The following is a 6,232-nucleotide window of genomic DNA, read 5'->3' on the forward strand; positions in this document are numbered from 1 at the left end:
GGGGGTGGGGGGGGACAGTTCAGGCCCTCTGACCTGGCCAAGTCTCATACAAAATTCAGGGATATGAAACCACTGGGTGACGAGGAGTTCAAGTATGCGCTGCTGTATGGTCCGTGCTTCCTTGCGTGGGCACGTTCCTCTCTTGTGGCCAGAAACAAAACACAAACACAAAACAAAGCCCAGTGCCCTGCCATCAAGCCCGCCCTGACTCAGGGTGGGCGTGTATGTGGTTCCCGAGAGCACGCGCTTTCAGACGAGCAGGAGCACGGTGGCTGATGGGTTTGAACCACAGCCCTTGTGCTTAGTAAGCCGACACTTACCTGACAGCACCACCAGGGCTCTAACACGCACGCACACATGCGCACCAGAGTTGATGCGGGGCAATCACACCTGTGAGTCTTACAAGTTGAGACTCGGGGCTCCTCGGTCTCTGAAGTGGGGCCCCTGCAGTTTGAGAGCACACGTGCTTTTCACTCCTCTGAAACCAAAGGGACAGGAGCTCTTGAGAAGCTCCAGCAGGGGTCGCTCTGTCTCTCCCTCATCCAATCCTGGCCAAGGTCTGGGGGAGGGGGCGGGGGCGTGCAGGTAGAGAAGGTGAGTGTCAGCAGCCCGGTTCCAGGTGACCTGGGGAGACAGGTCCTCCACCAGCTGCCGGGCCACAGTCTGGTGTTTGGTAGCACTTTTGCAGATTTCTCTCAGAGAGCTTTTCATGGAAACCCAGACCCACAGCCATCATGTCATTCCAACTCAGAGTGACACCATGTTTATGGAAGCAGCCAGCTGAGACGTGTCTGGTGGGTCTGAACCACCCACCCTGCAGTTATCATCCCAGCGCTTAACCTACAGTGCCCCCGGGGCTCCTTAATGCTTTCCACGGGACCCACTGTCGTCAACTTGACTCCAACTACAGCGACCCAATAAAAAGTTTCCACAGTGGGAAATCTTTGCTGGTGCAGACAGCCTCCTCTTTCCCGCTGGGAGGGGCTGGAGGGTTTGAACTGCAGACCTTCAGGTTAGCAGCTCAATGCTTACCTCACAGCATAAAGTCTTTTCAGAGGCTGGGATAATTAGCATTCATTCATCCACCTTTATCCATCACTCACTTCCTCTCTCAGAGCTTTGAATCCCCTTGCTGAGAATGTGTGTTTCCACCCCGTAGACAGAATCTGAACCTACATCTTAATGAGACACATACACACTCCCCTGCCCCCACTGATTCTTGATCTGCACCACCATCACCTGGAGTTCTGGAAGAAACACTTAGTGCCCCAGAGGTTCAGTATTCTGCTCTGGAGAGCCAAGTTGAAGAGCGGTGATTTCTTGGAAGAGTGATTTGGTTCCTCTCAATGTTAGGAAATGCTGGCTTCCTCCGGGAAGCGCAGAGGCGGCCTTCACTCAGCACAGCAGCACCTTCCAGAGAAACCGCTCAAGAGTTTTCGCCAGGCAGGGCTGGAGATTTCCAGGAGGTGGGTGTGCTCAGCCTTGGGTCATGTTTCCAGGAACTTCAGATTTCCCAGCTTGGTTTCCACAGAAGAATCACTTCAGGCTCCTCGAGTCTCAGCACAGTTCGAGGGGGAGTTACTGAGTGATCTGCTGCTGTCTCACTGGAAGAACGTTAACACCTACTACCTGTCTCTACCTCACCTCAGTCCCAGGAGAACACCACCCACACCTGCTTTTGGCCTTGGCCCTGGCGGGCTGGTCTGAAGAACAGGTCACTGGGCTGGGGGATGGGAAAGGGCCTGCAGCTGATCTGAGATGATGGAAGGGGGGAGGGGGGGGCTGTGTATGTGTTCACCAACCTCCTCGTTCTGAAAAAGCTCACCAGCAGCTCCCCGAGCCTGTAGTTTTGCACTAAGCGCTCTGCCAGGCTTTTTCATTCCCAGGAGAGTCCTCCAAGGTGAGCACAGTTATGAATTCCACCCCACAAAGCACCGGGCTCTGGGGTGTCAGGCCCGGGGGTGGGGAGCAAACAAACGCTCTCTGCTGGGAGAGGGAGGCAGGCCAAGCACCTGCCACTCCACTCCTCTGGCTTCTCACCGAATCCGGATGGTCTGCACTGTTGGGACAGTGCATACAAATGCAAACGCCACATGGGGGCCAGGGGGCAGGTGGAAGGCTGGGGCAAAGAACATGCTGGAGAGCGCACGCTCCTAAAGACAGTCAGGTCTAAACCAAACCCACTCTTGCCTTCTGCCTCTCGTGCACTCCTCACATCACAGATGGGGAAGGGGGATCCAGGAAGGGAGACGAAAAGGTAGTAGACAGTTAGTTCCTCATTCGGAACCTCTAGCGCCTCCTGGCTGTGAGACCTTGGGCGAGTCACTTCACCCCTCTGCGTCTCAATGCAGTGTTGGCTGCCTTACAGTAAGTAATTTTTGAGGTTGTCAACGTGTGGCGTGTCAGGAAGGTAAGAGGCAGTAAGCGCTCAGGACATAGCAGCACTGAGGTCATAGTAGAAAACAAGAAACCCCCTCATCCGGCACACGGCGCCTGGCCTTCCCTCAATGCTCTAGAACAGCATCCCCTCACCTGATGAAGAGACTGACCTCTTTAAAATTATTGCCCAAAGTCTGAAGGTCTTGGAGACCTCTAGACCGTCCCTACCCCCCTGTCCATGTCAGTGGGGGGAGGTGTTCCATGCCAGCAGCCCCCCACCCACCCACTTTCAAAGGCCTTAGCTGCTGGAGGAGACTGTAGCTTTAAGAGATCACCTACTAGCCACCACCTGGCTTCAGACAAACAGCTGTTAGATACGCCTTCCTGAGGGTAGGGTCTGGATGACCTTAAAGATAAAAATCCTCCCAGGGGCTCAAGTGGAAAGCAGATGTTTTGAGAATGATGAGGGCAACAAATGTGCAAATGTGCTTGACACAATGGATGGATGGATGGATTGCGATAAGCGTTGTACCAGCCCCCAATAAAATGATTTTTAAAAAAAAGATGGATGGATTGTGATAAGCGTTGTACAAGCCCCCAATAAAATGATTTAAAAAAAAAAAGATAAAAATCCTCTAAGTTGCCAGAACCTAGGACCCTGGAAACCCCACATCCCAGATTTGACTAGGACTTGTGTTTTTCTTGGTGTTTGGACTGTGGCCTTGACTCCCTCTAGCAGTGAATTCCATGTTCAGTTTAAGTGAAGTGGAAGGAAGGCAAGTGAAGGGGCCCCCTCCCCTCCTTTTCCCCTCTCCTGCCAAGGCAGTAGCTAGCTTGGTGGGCTGTAAGTCACAGTGATGAGGCTGTAGCTCCTCTGCGCTGTGCGCCAGGCCGTCCACAAGGCAATCTGTGAGTGCTGAGCCAGACACCATGCCATGGAAACCACTGAATTGCGGAGAGGCCACTGATTCTGCACTAACAGGTCACACCAGCAACATCCAAGTGCTCAGGACAATGTGGGAAGACAAAGCAGAGGTTTACCCTAACACAGTGGGGTTACCAAAACCCAAACTCACTGCCATCAAAGTGACAAGGACTCACAGGGACCCTGGCGGACGGACAGACCTGCCCCTGTGGGTTCCCGAGACAGTAACTGTTGACAGGAGGAGACACCATGTAGGAAGCCCATCTTTCTCCTTCTCAGAGGGTGCTGGATTCGGACTGAGGACCTTGCGGATTGTGAGAAGCGTAGCACAGGCTCCACCCAGTACTTGGGGTGTGTGAGCAAGCACACGCATGCGTGCGTGCACACACACAGGCACACGCGCACTATACCAAGCCTGACAAAACTGTAACACTCAGAAGTAATGGCTATCTTTGTCATTTTCTCAGTGTGTTACTGGCACCCGCCTTGGGCTGGCTGCTCTGGGACGCTGAGAAACTGCAGGCACTTAAGAGCGCTCCGCTCCTCAAAGGGAAGGAAGTGGGGCTGGGTCGTTCCAACCGGGATCTAGAAGCCAGACATCATCCCACTTGCCCTCTGGTTTAGATACTGAGGAGGAACCTGGAAAACACTTGCACAGGGTGGCCCACACTTCTCATATTAGGTGGCTTTTTGCTGTTGCTAAACCGGAGGCGTTCCGGAACTCTGAGCTGAAAATTTTCCAGCAGATTTGACTTGCTAGCAGGGGAGCTGTCGTTCATGTGCGGGCAGTCTGAGGACGCTCGGCCAGGCCCTCTCCCCAGACTCCGCTCTTACAGGGTCTGCAGCAACACGGTCCCCTCCCCTCCTTCCTCTGGGCACAAAGTGGCTGGCTGAATTGTAAAAGCTGACCATCCACAAATAAAAGGCTCGAGGGACTTACATAGACATGAACAGCAATTTTTTTTTATAAAAGAAGAAACAACAAAAAAGCCCGCAGAATCAAAGTGACAGATTTCTAGCCTCTCTTCCCACCAGGCAGCTGCCCACAAGGTGACTGCAGCCCAGCTCCAAGGGACGGGTGCCCAGAGGGCACCCTCACTGTCCCTGGGACTCCAACCACTGTTGGGGAAAGTAATGGAGGGGGAGGGAGGCGCTTCACTTTCAGCGACATCAACTGTCTGAAATGTGCCAGTCGCATCACCTTTGTCATCAGAAACATGACAAAGCAAAGTCGGGGAGGGGGTTTTACAAACACCGGTTTCTAAGGGAGGACTTAGTTCTTCCACTTTGGAGCACAGCAGCTGCTTCCAAAGCTCTAAATAACCTTGCCCCGGCTCTGGAGGCAAAAGGAAAGAGGCATTTCAATGGGACAGCCTTGCTCTCGCCCCAGGCAGTTTCCAACAAAGCCGTCACTTTCAGAACGAGCGAGGGAGCGAGCGAGAGAGGGAGCAAGAGCGAGGGAGCGCACAAATAATACAAAAATAAGCACTTTGGAAGCCAACAGGCTGGAAACGCAAGCTCTCAGCTCTGCTCCTCCCCGGGGGGTGGCGGCGGACGGGACCTCCAGTTCTACTTACAAGAGCAAACCGTTTCCCCAACTGCCTGTCCGGATCAGACTCGAAGGTGGAATTCAAGAAAGCTGGCTTCAGGGTGGCCCCGTGCCCAAGTGGGCAGGGTCCCCACGCCGGGTCGGTGAGAGCAGGCAGGCGTCTCCGCTCCTGCTCCTGCAGCTCCAACTGAAAGGCACCTCCAGGTTTGGGTGGGTGTTTCCCGTCTCAGGCCCAGTCAGTCCGCTTGTAATCCAATGCTCAGTCTGATGATGTCAACAACCATGCTGCTCCCCGGCTCACTTTCCACCTCTCCTACAGACCGCAGCAGGATCCGTTTCCTCTGGACAATGAGCCGGGGGCTGTAACTGCAGCCCAGGCCCGTCACATTTGTCTAACATCCTGCCTTCGATTTTCAGCACAGCAGCCCCAGTGACCAAAGGCTTCCTCTGCGCTCCCAGTGGGCCTCAGGACGGCTGCACTCATTGCTTCGGGGCAGGGTGTACCCTAGTGGGGAGCTGCACCCAACCCCAAATCTTCCTTCCTGCCCCCTTTCTCCATCAATGTCCTGGGTAAGGACGCCTGGTTTCCACTTAGGATGAATGACATCCATCCGTGAGCAAGGCTCAGTAAGAGCCCTTGCCTGCTGCTGGGAGGACTGGGCTCCAGGGCTGTTCTGTTGCCAGCGCAGTGGGGTTCCCAGGTGGCTCTGTGTCTACCTCGGTGAATGGCCCCAACAAGTCATCGCCCTCTCTAGACTTCGGTTTCCTCATTAGTAAAATGACAACTCAGGTGTCTTCCACTTCTGAAATTCCGTGACTAAAACAAACGTCAGTGACTGAGGAATTGATCAACAAGTGCACCATAAGGCATTTTACAACCGGGTGAGTTAATGGCATGCTTGAGAGGGAAGAGCCCTCGTGTTTGCTCCTCAAGTGACCACTACCCGAGAAGGCAGGGCTCCTAACTCCCATTGGGTAGAACTCCTCTGCTTCCTTACGAGCAGACCCCAAACAAGTCACTGAGTAAGTCCTGTGGGGACATGAAGAGAGGGGCTTAAGCTACCAGATAAGATAAACAAGTCAGAGCATGGGGCTGGCAGGAGGCCCCTCCTGCTACAGATGGCTAAGACAGCACAGGCTCTCTGCCTTGCTGCACCGTGGGGAGCAACGGGCCACGCATGGTGATGGTGGGCAACAGTTTGGGAGCCAGAGATGAGGCTCGGGATGCTGGGTGACCTGAGCGGTGTCCACTGTGAATGGGGCATCGTGCCTCGGCCATGGGAGGGGTGTAAGAATTAAATGGGACAGCCCAAGTACGGAACTGAAAGTGTATCTGCACATGATTACTATTCAATGGATGTTATCATCTCACTTGATTT

The 6,232-nt window shown here is 53.9% G+C and overlaps 1 protein-coding gene across 3 annotated transcripts in view; it reads right to left on the reverse strand.

The window, feature by feature from the left end:
• PKIG (cAMP-dependent protein kinase inhibitor gamma) overlaps positions 1–5,213 on the reverse strand; it is a 31,419-nt gene extending 26,206 nt beyond the window's left edge. For 2 of the 3 annotated variants that reach the window (XM_045295272.1, XM_045295273.1), the window contains exon 1: positions 4,882–5,213. The gene's annotated coding sequence lies outside the window, so the exon portion shown is untranslated. The remainder of the gene's footprint in view (positions 1–4,881) is intronic. The other variant, XM_045295271.1, reaches the window with a different exon arrangement.
• Positions 5,214–6,232: the final 1,019 nt, after the last annotated feature.

The sequence above is a fragment of the Echinops telfairi genome, unplaced genomic scaffold (genome assembly GCF_000313985.2).
Source record: "Echinops telfairi isolate 266 unplaced genomic scaffold, ASM31398v2 ScPeMD7_5592;HRSCAF=6446, whole genome shotgun sequence".
Classification (NCBI taxonomy): domain Eukaryota; kingdom Metazoa; phylum Chordata; class Mammalia; order Afrosoricida; family Tenrecidae; genus Echinops; species Echinops telfairi.